The sequence below is a fragment of the Xenopus laevis genome, chromosome 2S, assembly GCF_017654675.1.
Source record: "Xenopus laevis strain J_2021 chromosome 2S, Xenopus_laevis_v10.1, whole genome shotgun sequence".
In the NCBI taxonomy this organism is placed as follows: Eukaryota; Metazoa; Chordata; class Amphibia; order Anura; family Pipidae; genus Xenopus; species Xenopus laevis.
The window spans coordinates 75094510-75108623 of NC_054374.1; the positions used below are offsets into that span (position 1 = coordinate 75094510).

At 37.2% G+C, this 14114-nt stretch overlaps 1 long non-coding RNA gene, 4 other non-coding genes and 1 pseudogene across 5 annotated transcripts; all 6 read right to left on the minus strand.

The window, feature by feature from the left end:
- Nucleotides 1-721: 721 nt before the first annotated feature.
- Nucleotides 722-12840, minus strand: LOC108709568. The gene is made up of 9 exons (XR_001934655.2): nt 12416-12840; nt 10833-10890; nt 9037-9086; nt 8118-8194; nt 7868-7925; nt 6341-6404; nt 5074-5144; nt 4803-4843; nt 722-1012 (listed from the first exon to the last, which is right to left on the minus strand). It is a non-coding gene; the product is annotated as an uncharacterized LOC108709568 (long non-coding RNA).
- Nucleotides 4637-4720, minus strand: LOC121400843. Its single transcript, XR_005965967.1, has one exon. It is a non-coding gene; the product is annotated as a small nucleolar RNA SNORD103/SNORD85 (small nucleolar RNA).
- On the minus strand, nt 4915-4998 carry LOC121400847. Its single transcript, XR_005965970.1, has one exon. It is a non-coding gene; the product is annotated as a small nucleolar RNA SNORD103/SNORD85 (small nucleolar RNA).
- LOC121400845 lies at nt 5862-5941 on the minus strand. The gene has a single exon (XR_005965969.1). It is a non-coding gene; the product is annotated as a small nucleolar RNA SNORD103/SNORD85 (small nucleolar RNA).
- On the minus strand, nt 7705-7793 carry LOC121400846 (annotated as a pseudogene).
- Nucleotides 8878-8957, minus strand: LOC121400844. Its single transcript, XR_005965968.1, has one exon. It is a non-coding gene; the product is annotated as a small nucleolar RNA SNORD103/SNORD85 (small nucleolar RNA).
- Nucleotides 12841-14114: the final 1274 nt, after the last annotated feature.

Consider the following 14114-nt stretch of genomic DNA (forward strand, 5'->3'; position numbering starts at 1 on the left):
AATTGGTCTTGATTATTTGCCGCCTTCTGACTCTTTCCATCTTTAAATGGGGGTCCCTGACCCAACCAAAAACAAATGCTCCGTAAGGCTACAAATCTATTGTTACTTTTTATTACTCATCTTTCTGTTCAGGCCCTCTCCAATCCATATTCCAGTGTTTTATTCAAATCAATTCATGGTTGTTAGGGTAATTAAGACCCTAGCAACCATATTGCTGAAATTGCAAACTGCTGAATAAAAAAAGATTAATAATGCAAATAACGAAAACCAATTGCAAATTGTTTTGGAATATCACTCTACATCATACTAAAAGTTGATTTAAAGGCGAGCAACCTCTTTAAAGTGGATTCCTAGTCCAAGGATAATGTAGCATCATAGTTAATTTGTAATCTTCAATCCTGCTTGAATAGTTTGGTACCAAATTCAACCTGCCACCTCTCTGTGTGCATTTAATAGGTTGTTTTATATTCAAGTGTGAAGGCGTGGCATGCGATTGGGGGCAATTTGACCATCTTTGGAGGGCAGCAACAGTCAAAACACACTAAGCAATTATAGTTTGAGATTTACATTGTTTATTACTGTACATCCCATGAGCAACATTTTTCCTACTGTAAACAACTCAACATGCCATTTGTTAGTAGTTCTTTGCACACTGCTGGAATCTGCCTGTTAGAAAAGGTGAAACTGGTGTGTTTTCAACTGAAACAAAACACAATGGAGGCTTTTTTTTTTAAATAAACATATTTTAATAAAGTTTAGAGTAGATGCATAACTGCAGCAGCAAAATAATTTCACACAATACCCTATAGAACAATACAAAGATCTTGTGATACAAGGTCTTGAAAATCAGTGTTGGGGAATGCCTTTTCAGGACAAGCGGAGAACACAGTGCAGTGGGCTGATGATTCCTTGCCTTCGGGTGTCTTCACCTGATGGCCTGGCACTGTTGCAAAGAGTAGTAGCAGTTTTCAAAAGCTTTGTAGCAGATTTTTCCTCTTGCTGGACATGCCTCCTAAAATATGAAAATATACAATTATAGTGAGCCACAAGAAATAGCATTGATTTTTAATAGACCCAAGATATTTTATATCCTTAGGTCTTTGTTTTTGAATATTTTTTTGATCAGTTGCAAATGCTGAATTTGCTATTCTTGCACAATCCAGCCACAGCTAGCTAATTACAGTATTTGCTATATACTACACCCCAAATACACAACTCCCAAGTTAAAGCTGCTCTGGATCTTAATGAACAGAAACATTGGAACATCACCAAACTTAATTCTTATTTAAAAAAACCTTTATTAGTGCATTACAGCAACATTTCAGGCCATGTGGCCTTTTATCAAGCTTAATAAAAGGCCACATGTCCTGAAACGTTGCTGTAATGCCCTAAGCACTAATAAAGGCTTTTTAAATAAGAATTACATTTGGTGCTCTGTTCTAACGTCCCTGCTTGTAATGTCAGTGGAAAGTGGCCATTGAATAACGTGTAATATAATGTGTTATATCTACTGCTCAACCACTTCATTTACCTGCAATGGTGGTGCTGGTTCTCAGTCGGCCCCGGCCCCTCAACAATAGCAGCAAAATCAACCTCCCTTCATCAGATGAAAATTACCCAGGGGATTACTACAATCAGGTAGTAGTAAAATTCACAGGTAGTGAGTAAAGTTATTATGCACTTTAATACATTTTAATATTTGTATGGATAATTTACTATGGAATCTTGTGAATGTACACTTTAAAATATGAAGGACTTCTTGGTTTTAATGGACTTATATGCAAAGGACTTATTGTAATAGTTTTGAAATTAAGGAATAGACATACCAAAGGGTTTAAAAAATTGGAGATATGTGGTATAGCACTGAATTGTGGGGAAAAAGGGTTGGGCTTTGCACTTATAGGTGTGTGTAACACTTGGGAACTTTATCCTAATGAAGGGAGGTTGAACCCCCTGAAAGGTTGATCTTTTTAGTGATACATTAATAAAGAGGGGGCCACGTCCCTGACTGCAGATATATAGTGTGTGTGTGTGGACCCGTGATTTTGCTGCTACCATTGAAGAATGTGTACCACCTTAAAGAAGAAGTGATTGTTGTGCCGACTGCTTGTTTTCTAAACTGGATCTTAATGAATACATTTCTGAAGCACAATTCAAGATAAAAAGAAACCATAATTGCTCCAAAACTGATAAACTTTAAGGACGAGTAGTTGAAATTTATATGTAATTAAAAATATAGTATAGAGCCGTCAGACTGTGTGGGCTTCTGACAGAGATCCTGAATATAGTATAATATAAATTACAGACACTTAAGGGCAGATTTATAAAAATCAAATTTGAATTTTTCCACAATTCGATTTTTTTTTTTGCACCCCAACTCACACATTTGAGTTATATTTTCAAAAACTTAGTAGAAAAAACAGCATCCACAATGTAACTACAATGTGTGAGCTAGGCTATTCTGCAAGGTTGTATATTAAGTAACAATATTAAATAGAAACATTAGGGTTGGAGCAGTGCACCCAGCAAGCCGAGTACATTCAGCCCCGCCCCTCAGCAACCCAGTTCAGAACCCCTGCTCCAGTTTAGTGCACTAAAAAGTCTATTTTAAAATTTAACTTTTAATAGTTCCATTATAAAAAAGTATAAATTCGTAAGACATAAACCTCGTGACACTCCACAACCACACTAACAAATTCACTGCGTGTAAATACACAGTGCTGGACCGTGTCCATAAAAAACAATTAATTAAAACAATGCAAAGGTGGACAGATGGCAGGACCCTCGTAAGGTCCTTGATTTAGGCTTCAATGGCACCTTACTTGTTAATCAAGTCCGTAACGAATCGCAATGGAATGCCCCCCTCCCTTCCAGTCCCACACAGAACACCTGCCTGTCTACGTTGGGAGAAATAGGAGCTTCTCTCACCATCCTCCACCTATGCCGCCTTGCCCTACGCGTTTCGCCGGTGTCGCCGGTATCTCCAAGAAGCACTTCCGCCGTATTACGTCATTTCCGGAAGGCGTCTGGGTTGGTGCGGTTCAGCTTGGTTCCACTTGCGGTTCAAATTCCAATGCGCCTGCGTGTACAGCGCACGTCTGTGCTACGATTCACTGTATTGTAGATTCTCCTGCGCATGCGCACTTAGTACTCATCTACTTCGTGAGTACATAGAACTCCTATTGGTTTCCATAATTAGTGGGGGACTATCGCCGCCCTAATATATAAGTATAGTTATGCCTTAAGGTATGTTTTGGCCAGTATTTCGCCCTATCAATTATGTGATCAGCACAACAAATAATGACAGAAGTCAAATAAACAAAAACGTGCACAGAAAACGAAAAAATATATATAGAAAAAGAAATAATATGAGTATATACATGGGGAAATAAGATAAGTATATATATATATGGGAGCCCTACAGTGAGCTGCTCCAAAGACTCATAAAAATGGTGAAAAAGTAAATCCTTCATTGAGGCCATTGGGGGATTTGCTATTCATGGCATAAATCCATCTGGCTTCTGCCTGCAATCATTTTTTATTAACATCTCCTATTCTTGAAGTTTGTTTTAATTGTTCTACTGCAAAGAACTGCATCACTTTGGTATTGCCATTGTGACATTCATTTATATGTACTGCTACTGAAGTATTGCGCTTATGTTTGACGTCCCCCACATGCTCCAAGACTCTCCTCCGGAATTCCCGTAGAGTTTTGCCTACGTATATTTTTCCACATATACATTGCATCAAGTAGACTGCACAGGTACTCTTACAGTTAATGTAGTTCTTTATGGTATACTCTACATTATCCCGTGGTTGAGTGACATTTAGTGTTTTTGTCACTAAGGGGCAAGCTAGACAGTCTCCACATTTGTGACAGCCCTTCATTTTTGATGTTAGCCACGTTGTTTTAGTGGCTTGAGTATAATGGCTTCTTGTTAATGTGTCTCTCAAGTTTTTACTCCGTCTAAAAGTTATTAGTGGAGTTTCACCAATCACTTCCTTCAACTGTGAGTCTTGCTGTAATATATGCCAATGTTTGTTCACTATGTGTTTAATTTTATTGTGTTCTGCACTGAAATCACCAATGTCTGGCAATGTCTGGCAAAAAAACAAAAACTTGAAAATCCTAATGTAAAAATGTGCCATCTAAAAGCTGGTGAGGTCAATGGGAGTTGTCCTAGACAAAGCTCAAGTTTTTTGGTGGTTTTCAGGGTTTTCAGCTGAAAACTCGATTTGAGTTTTTGGAACATAAACCTGATCAATTCGGATCTTTTTTTTTTATAAATACCCAAACATTCGAGTTCACACAATTCACAAATTTGATTCTGGATAAATATGCCCCTTACCTTTAATCTGAAGAGGTGCCAAATGGTCCAAAACACATTACAAGGTAGGAGCTATGGGGCTATGAGGCACTGACATGTCTCCATGCATCAAATACATACAGACCGTGTGGAATATATATGTTTGTAATTATAGGAGCTGTAATTTGCCTTACCAAAATCTACACTTCCACATTTCTGTAACTACACATCTGGTATGTAACACAAGAGTGATTAAAGTTATGATCTATACAATTCCTAAAAAGAACTGGTAGCACTTAGATACCAATATAGTTTATAAAAGCCTTGGGTCTGGTTCAGGCTAATTGAGTACATTGGGGTTCTCATTATAGAATGGTATTCTCAGTGAGGGCAAGTGTGTCATCATTACCAGACCCACAGATTTTAAAATTAAATTAAAACATGAAAAAACAAATACTTCCATTACAAAAATCTTGATTAAACAGAGATGCTTACCTCAATTCAATATAAATACTGTCAGAAATGTCACTATGGAACTGGAAAAAAAATGATAAAGAATGAGACATGAGGAGACAAAATATTACATAAGTTTTAGCTCTAGTACAAGTCAAGCTCAGATTGATTTGAGTACGATATTGCTCTCATCACAGAACCACAGTTCAGTGAGGGCAAGTGTGTCATCACAGCAAGAACAAGTCCTCCCACAACCCACAAAGAATTACAGACATTTATTTCTACAAAACTTTGCATGTAAAAGTTTAATTACCTCTTTTGCAGTTTTCAAAAGCCAGACCACGCCTAGTTTATTCATGTACAGCTAAGCGGAAAATGAATGACCTGATTTAGATAAAGAGAGGAAATTAAAAAAAAATTATACAGGACCATTTTTTCTTTAACCTTCTAAAACAAGGTTATGAAATGAAGAGTTGTACAGTTATCTGTGCACGTGAGGTGGCCTGCCTATCACAACCAATATTCTACTTAGAAGAGTATGAGACCAGAAAAGTGGAGAACTTAAAGATACCGACACCAAAAACGAAACCTTTTATATCTTGTTATAACATCTTTGCATGTGGTTTATAATTTTGCCATAAAAATATTTGCCCCCATTATTAGCTACATTATCTGTCTGCTGTCTGATCCCCAATGTGCGTCTATGAGGGGGGCTGCCATATTTGTACAGCAGTAGTTAGCATGAGAAACTGACAGGTTGAGAAACTTTTACTTACAAAAGCAGACCGAACAGCAAAATAAATAAATAAATCATGACCTACAGGCAACTTCTAAAATACACTAATATTTTGAAGAGTAGTTTTGTAGTGTCGTTATCACTTTAAAGACCGTGGAATGAGGATATTAAATGGTCCTATGGACAAACCGTCTGCTGGGGCAGAAGTGACAGCAACAAACTGGGAACTGTTATAGGCAGAGATATTAAATCGCTGAGTGTCTCACATTACAGACACACACTAAAGAGGTAGATTACAGCCATAATCCACACAGATTACTGGGAGCACTTTCATATGTATATGGTTTTGTTTAAAGAAATGTTGGTCTAGTTCAGGTTGAGTACATTGGTGTTCTCATTATAGAATGGTATTCTCAGTGAGGGCAAGTGTGTCATCATTACCAGACCTTGTTTGCAGACAGGATAACCATATTCCTCATGAATTACAAACATCTGGATGAGAAAATATTACATGACCTAGTACTCATTAGGCTCACTTGGACAGGAGTATAATTTAGTCCTCATCACAGAACCAGATATTTAAATGAGGGCAAGTGTCAAAGCCAAAATGGGTTCTCCTGCAAACTTATTTTTGAGCCAACCCAACAAAGATTGATAGACACGTTTAAATGCAGGCCAAGAAAAACAGCTATGTCTGGCATTTGCCTTAGGGGTATGACACACAGAGCTACTTGTATCTACTAAAACACATGAAGAAATAATTATCCATATTGTCTTTTTTGGAGCTGCCACAAGTAGCTCCATGCGCAATTGCCCTTAGAGAACTGCTCTGTACTTTTATTACCTTAATAACAATGGTTTCAAACGAGTAGCCACTAGGTTATCAGCTAAGCAGTTGAATGAATGCCCTGAATAAGAAAAACAAATAAAATATTAGAAACATTTTTTTTTTAAATTATAATAAAGATTAAGACAGAGTTAATAGTTCTTTTAACCTTTAAAACAAGATGAATAATAACAATAATAAAACCAAAATAACACCAAGATTTTTATAACAAATATTCTGTTTGTCTGACACTTTTATCAAAATGTGTTTATGAGGCAAAATGGTGCTTTTTTTTTTTATCAGCTTTGGGATTCTCAGTGTTGGCTAACAGAAGAGAAACCACCTGTCTCAAACTTACGTGTCAGTCACATGTTCAATTTAGGAAGTGGCACAGAGCTCAAGAGCACTGGCCTGTGCCCCAGCTTTTTTTTCCCAGGCAGAAGTGCTGTGTGGTTCAGTACAAAGTATATTCTTGTGCCCCTTAAGCTGGCCATAGACACACAGATATTAGTCCTTGTAAGACAAAGGTTCGGATAGCAATCATTGCAACAATCTAAAGTGACAGACAGCAATTGCACAAAAGTTGTGTCCCGGAAATAGTAGTGAAAGTCACCCATTGATATCCTCAGATAGGCAATGCATGATTATAGTTATCCAACAGAAATCTTCTAACCTGTCTGATTAGCTAAACAACCGATTGCCATGGTATGAAAATTGTGGGGACGAGGAGTCCACAGACAGCCTGGAGATCATACAAATCTTTGTTTCATATGACTTTATCTGTGCGTTTATGGCCATCTTAAGTGCTCTTGTACTTATGCCTGGGGGAATAGTAAATTATGAAACCCTGAGAGATTACTTGGTCAGCTGCTAAGCAATAAATCACCAAGTGTGCAATGATACTTCCAGATAAGATGTATTTTGAGGGGACAATGGTAGCTCCAAAACATTATACTGCAGAGAAGAATTAATGCAAGTATACTAGAGGCCTCAGTCTTTAAAAGGGATAATGTTTGCATTGCTAGATTTGTCACTCCGTTTTAAAGGCCTATGTAGTTATGTTTTCTAAAATTGCCCAATATCTGGAAAAGGCACTGCAATTCTCCAGATCTGGGCTGGTAAAAAATTTTTGTGTTATTTTGGTCAAATAGGATGCTGAAGTAATTTACGGACAAGGCAAAGCAAAAAGCTGAGGCTAACGCTGCATTAAGGTTACATCAGAATGGACAATTTGTGTTAACATTTTATGATGCAATTACACGGAGTCACATATAACATACAGGTGAATACAGACAGGATCAATACATCATACAGAAGTCAGTGGAAGCCCATACAAATGTATACAATTAATTTATTAAAATTAATCAAATCAAAAATGTAGGTCTGGTTCAGGTTAACCGAGTACATTGGTGTTGTGTTCTCATTATAGAATAACATTCTCAGTGAGGGCAAGTGTGTCATCATTACCAGACCATATTTACAAATTTTATCACAGGATAACCAAATACCTAATCAGTTTCAACAGAGATATACAGAGCTGCTTACCATTTCTAAGTGTTGACAGCAAATCTAGATGTCAATGCCAGAGGACTCACTTGGAAAACTAAAGAAAAGAAGAAAGTTGATGAGAGACAAGAGGAATACACTTTATTACATAACAATAGATCTAGTTAACGTAGACTCTGTTTTGAATGGAGTACAATATTGTCCTCATCACAGAAACAAATTTCACAGTGAGGGCAAGTGTGTCATCACGGCCAGAATTTACACACATTCCCCACATAACATGTATTACCTCAATATTAACAGTTTCAAATGGGTTGCCACAACTAGTTTACCCATGCGCTTCAGCGTTGCAGTAGAATTAATGACCTGATTAAGAGGAGAAAAGAGTTGAAGGGATTAAAAATATCAAGACAGAGTTAATTGTTCTTTTAACGGTCAAAATAAAAACACTTACAATAATATCTATATAATGTATTCATGAAAATCTAGTCAATAAATAAATATCACTTATATACTTTACTGATTTTGGTTGCATTTCACCAACATTGGGTTTGAGTAGCAAATTATCGATGACTCAAACATACAACCTCCCATAAAAAATCATTGTATTTTGAACTGATAAATTTCAGTGATAACTTGGTCTAAGAGGATGCTGAAGTTCTTTATTAATAGACCAAAGTCAGAAAAGTAATCTGAAGACCAACATATCTGTAAGTACACATGCCCTGAACAATGATGTATGTGGAGAGGGCTTCCCTAATGTTCTTGGGTAAGTTGAGTAGGTCATGCCTATGACTAAGTGCTGGGTAAGCATGAAACGTGCTGGGCTCCATGAGGGGTTGTTTTGATATTTTAGTATGATGGAATAAAAACTATGAATTTAACTATACAGCATGCTTATGTTACATTTTTTTTACATACTGTAGACCACCAAGCTAAAAAGCACCAGTAATAGTCAACAGAATAGTCAGTCATATTTAGCATATGGAAGATTACAGGCACAATTCATACATATCACATGTATATATTCCAGTTTGTATAATTTTAGGTCTGGTTCAGGTTGAGTACATTGGTGTTCTCATTATAGAATGGCATTCTCAGTGAGGGCAAGTGTGTCATCATTACCAGACCAGATTTACAGATCAACCATATAGGATAACCAAAGATCTCATCAGTTTCAATCACCTTGGTTGTACAGAGATGCTTACCATTTTTGAATATAACAAGAACATCTGGATTTCATCTTGTCGGAGAGAAACTGGAAGAAAGATGCAAGATATAAAAGAACAAATTATATATATGCTCAGTTTTATTTCAGAAAAATGGTGCCCTCATCATTCACAGTGCAGGCAAGTGTGTAATGACAGCCAGAAATGGTCCTCCCGCAAACTTCTTTTCACATTTATCACACAAATATTTAGGCTAATACAACAGAGTTGATTCTCGGTATCTACTCTGGCTCCTGCCTTCTACCTTGTCTGCACTGAGCCGGACACAGTGGATTTCACGAGTGAATATGCATTTTGGGGTAGAAACCCGCTGTGTGTGGCTGCACCTGGGCCAGCACAGTGCTTAAGGGTGCAGACAAGAAAGAAGGTTGGTGCCAGTATAAGGGCTGATTCTCACAGGGTGCTCCTGACACCACATTTGGGCACCGTTTAGGCTGTGGAAAGTAGTACAGGTATGGGACCTGTTATCCAGAATGATCGGGACCTGGGGCTTTCCTGATAACGGATCTTTCCGTAATTTGGATCTTCATGCCTTAAAGGACAAGGAAAGCCACAGAGGCATTTTATTGCCAATAGATTAGCTGCAATAGTGCAAGCTAGAATGCTATATTTATTCTGTAGAATGCTTTACCATATCCGAGTAAAAAGCTCTAGAAGCTCTCTGTTTGTTTAGTATAGCAGCTGCAGTATTAGCTTGGTGTGATGTCACTTCCTGCTCACTTATAGCTCTGGGCTCAGATTACAGCAGAGAAGGGAGGTGGGAGAGGAGCAAACTGAGCATGCTCTTGCCCGGGGCAAGGAGGTTTAAGCTGAAGGCAGGAAGTCTGATACAGAAGCCCATGTGTACACAATAGAAGGAAAAAAATGCAGTGTTTCTTTTGACAGTGGACTCAGAGCAGCATTACTTTGAGGGTTTACTGGTATATTTAGGTGGACTTTAATCTTGAAAACATTAAATAAACCCAATAAGCCAGATCTTGCTTCCAATAAGGATTAATTATATCTTCGTATTGGATCAAGTACAAAGTACTGTTTTATTATTACAGAGAAGAGGGAAATACATTTTTACAAATTTGGATAAAATGGAGTCTATGGGAGATGGCCTTTACATAATTCAGAGTTGTCTGGATAACGGGTTTCCGGAAAACTGATCCCATACCTGTTATAATAATGTTTTTTCCAGCAGCAATGCCAATTTTTATTATGTTTTAAATTTATCAAGACTGCAGATTAACCAGGAAAGAAATAATTATTAACAATGATATCCCAAGGCCTAAAACCAGTTTAACTGCAGCTTGCCACTCTAGAGGACAAGCTGCATCAGATGAAGGTTAGGCTAGTGATACTGCAGGCATTTTTTGATGGACTTCAAAAATTAAACATCCAAACCCCACATGTAATAAAAGGCACTAAGTTTGCCCAGGAGCAGTAACCAGTAGCAACCAATAAGATGTTTGCTTTTAAACATGTGACCAGGAAATTCTACCTGCTGATTGGTTGCTATAGGTTACTGCCCCTGGGCAAACTTAGTGCCTTTAATTACATAACTCCTCATGTGTCTAAAACTACACATGTAGTCAAATCCATACATATGTATGTTGTTTCGCTTATAGAAACCTAAGTCTGGTTCAGGTTATTGAATACATAGGTATTCTCATTAAATAATGGTATTCTCAGTGAGGGCAAGTGTTCTCAGCAGATACTTATACATCAGATAATAGAATAACCAAATACATAATTAGTTACATATACTTGGATCATTTCAAGATGCTTACCATTTCCAAATGTCCCATGTAAATCTGAATATCACCTCCCGCGAGTTAACACAGCAACCTAAAGAACATGTTAAAACATAAAGTAGCTGTAAAGTTGCTGCTCTGGGTTAAAGGTGTTTTTTTTACCTTTAAATTAATTTTAATATGATGGAGAGACAATTTGCAATTGGCTTTCATTTTTATTATATATATATTTTTTTAGATATTTAGCAGTTTTATTCAGCAGCTTTCATTTTAGTAATCTGTTTGCTAGGGTCCAAATTACCCTAGCAAACATGCATTGGTTTGAATAAGAGACTGGAATATGAATAGAAGAGGGCATACATAGAAAGAGTGACAAACAGGAGCAATAACAATACATTTTGTTTAAATCAGGGTAAAACCGCTAATCTAAAAAAGGCAAATGTCACTAATACAATGCATAGGTATGGGTTCCATTATCCAGAAACCAGTTATTTAGAAAGCTCTGATTTAAAGAATGCCAGCCTCCCACAGACTCCATTTTATCCAAAGAATCCAAATGTTTAAAAATGATTTCCTTTTTCTCTGTAATAATAGAACATTATCTTGTACTAGATCCAAACTAAGAAACAATTACTCCTTATTTGAAGCAAAACAATCCTATTGGGTTTATTTAGGGGCAGATATGTCAAAATGTGAGATTAGAGCTCACCACAGAAAAACAACCATGTTCTATTCAAGCCTATAGGATTTTTAGAATTGTATTTATCAATGGAGTTCACCATTTGATAAATATGCCTTTAAAAATCCCATAGGAATAGAAAGCGAGAGATTTATTGTGGCGAGTTCTAAATTCACCTGCCCCTTAATGTTTAAATGTTTTACTAGTAGACTAAGGTATGAAGATCCAAATTAGGTAAAGATCCGTTATCCGGAAACCCCCTTGGCGCCGAGCATTCTGGATAACAGGTTCCATACCTGTACTATTATAATCTAAAAAAAAAAAATCATATATATCTCTTGACTAATTACCATACTTAATACTTGTACAAATACAAAGCACATGAAACCTATGAATTGCTGCTGCCATTCAGGGAGAAAAAGAGTAGGGTGATTTTGCATGTTGCCGGTATCCTAATTATAAATACTGCAATACAGTATAACCTCCATTTTATGCTTTTCTTGGAACCAATAAAAATGCTGTAAAATCAGGGAAGTGTATTCTACATAAAACAGAGGTGGGACCAAAAAGTTAGTTAAAATGTGGGGTAACAAAATCAGGGGACGTAAAACTGAGGTTTCACTGTATAGCATGTCCTTTATATACTCCGTTACCACATGGAAAGCCTGGACACATTCCTTCTTAGTTTTGCTATGAGAAACAGCCCTGCTATTTTAAAGGCAGACCTCAGCATTTTATTATTTAACACATTCAAATTAACACCTTGCACCATATCGACAGATACTAAAATGAACTGCAGACAGTCATCCCCTGTTAATATAATGGCATATACTAGCCTGATACAGTAAACAGAAAGTTATATCAAATCAGTCCAAATAAGAACCAGATTCTTCAACTAACTGTGAGAACACTAGCACCTACCCAGTAGCAATTTACTCACCTTGCAGAGACAAAATCCTGTAGCCTTTTGCAGCCATGATGTGCTCAAAGTTTGCTCTGCAGCTCTTGTATTTAATCTATTATATTTAAAACTGTGTCAGGTAATTCAACCCTTTGTCGCTGCTCTGAAAGAAAGCTTGGCTAGTACTGGGTCTGCCACGTTTGTAAACATGACGCAGACAATTGCATTTATCTCTAACATGGCAGACAAACCATGCCAACACCACGCTTTCTCTCAGTCCTGTAGGAACAGGAAATGAAGTAGAGAGGAACAGGAAATCGAGGAGAGCAGGAGCCTGGAAATGCCCTTAACCAAAATGTCCACACAGGAACATTACTACTAAAAGTGACATGGAGCAGGGAAAGAAAATCCTGTAGAGAAAAGGGAAGGGGTGGGGCAAATGATTGGGGTAGAACAAAACAAAACGGGAAGAGAGAGAGAGGTTTGCAGAATCTAAAAGTAACAGGGGTGGAGGAAGAAGACAATTGAAATAGGTGTGGTGAATAGCAGAAAATACAACTGTATTTAAAGGGATTAGAAAAGGAATAAAATGGGGCTGGCATGAGAAGTGCAAATTAGAAGAGAATATAAAAGAAAAGATAAATCCAGACAGAGAAAGATATAAAATGGGTATTGGAAAACCCCTCTTTAGTGGCTTTGCCTGCATGTAATATTGCTACAAAGTACAGTAGCAACAGTTTGAGTGTCAATATTATGTAAAGGTATGGGACCTGTTATCCAGAATGCTCTGGACCTGGGGTTTTCCGGATAACGGATCTTTCCGTAATTTGGGTCTTCACGCCTTATGTCTACTAGAAATTCATGTAAACATTTAATAAACCCAATAGGCTGGTTTTGCTTCCAATAAGGATTAATTATATCTTAGTTGGGATCAAGTACAAGCTACAGTTTTATTTAAAAATTTGGATAAAATTGAGTCTATGGGAGACAGCCATTCCGTAATTCGGAGCTTTCTGGATAGCGGGTTTCCGGATAAGGGATCCTATACCTGTATGTAAATATTAAAACAAAAAATATAGAAATAATTGCATACATTTCTTTAAGGGACCCCTCTGATTTAAATAATATATTATACTTTGTGTTAAGCCATTTATTGATCAGACAACAAAATAGGCTATTTTCTTTGTATTTTAGAAGACATAAAAGAGGACCAGTCATTATGCTATTCTGCAACTCTCTTTCTTCTCAATGTAAAAAACTATCCCTTCCCCAGAACATAGACCACATCGACCCTCTATCAATGGGTAATAGTGGAGTAATACGAGGTGCCCAGTCTGCTTCTTTGGACAGCAAAATGCTCTGTGGTATCGGTTACAATGCCATATTATTATTTGCAGAGCTTTCAACCTCGGGGGCCTTGAGACGTGTGCAGCGAAGTGCTGGAAAAATTTGACTGAAGTGATATGTGCATGTGCAAATGATCATCTGAAGTCATTGGAACTTTATCCACACATGTGTAAATGCTTCCTTATGGAATCCAAGCACAACGTGGAATTTAAATAGAGAATTCAGTAGAGTGACAGGAGACTAGTGGAAGGGGGCTTAAATTGGGTAACTCCAAAAAGGGAGGGGGGGTTAACAGCATATGAGATTGCATATTTTTATCTTGCTTCATAGAAATTACGATTATCAGGACACAAAGATATGTCTGCTCTACAGTATAGAGTTTTTAATTAGA